The following is an 828-nucleotide window of genomic DNA, read 5'->3' on the forward strand; positions in this document are numbered from 1 at the left end:
AGATTTGATTTTTTGCCACAAAAAGAGCAAACAGTTGAAAGGGAATATGTGATACCTGTTAGTAGAAAAAGTCAATTTTGATTTTAAAAAAATATGAATAATAGAAAAGACAGAAGATACAAATTGGAAGGGGGTTTAGGTATTTTGTGTAAGCAAAGAAGCTTATATATCTTAGGAGGACCAATTATAAAGAATTAGAAGTACTGGAATAAAAAGCTTAATAGTAGAAAAAATGCCTAAATATATTCTTATTTACAATATGGGTAATCATATAAAAGTAAGAAATAATTAGATATTATTTAGAACAAACAGATAAACCAAAAATGATAAGGGAGATTTTTGACACACAATCCATACATTTGGAACCAAAATTAAACACTAGACAATCAAATATCACCGGGAAAAAAACAATTAGAAAAAAATCTAATCATACTATATCCCAGGTCAGACTACAAACAATGGAAAGCAAAGCACAATTGACAATATTAGCAGCACAAACATTAAAGTTACTCTGAGGTAGATACAGGACTAACTTAGGAAGGTGACACTTATCAGTTGTACTAAAAGATAATCTGAAAAAAATAAATTAACATCTCTTGATCAAAAAATGTTGATCAAATATTTCTATGTGAAAAGGATTATGGGATTAAACAAACCAAATAAAACCATGTGAATTTCAGATTGCAATGAAGTAATGAAACAAAAGAAGAAACAAAGCATACAACAAAATGGATAAAAATATAATATATATAATTATAATTATGTATCTATGTTATAAATATTAAAATTTATATATTATTTATGTAAAATTAATTTTATATTATAAAA

The sequence above is a fragment of the Penaeus monodon genome, chromosome 22, assembly GCF_015228065.2.
Source record: "Penaeus monodon isolate SGIC_2016 chromosome 22, NSTDA_Pmon_1, whole genome shotgun sequence".
Classification (NCBI taxonomy): domain Eukaryota; kingdom Metazoa; phylum Arthropoda; class Malacostraca; order Decapoda; family Penaeidae; genus Penaeus; species Penaeus monodon.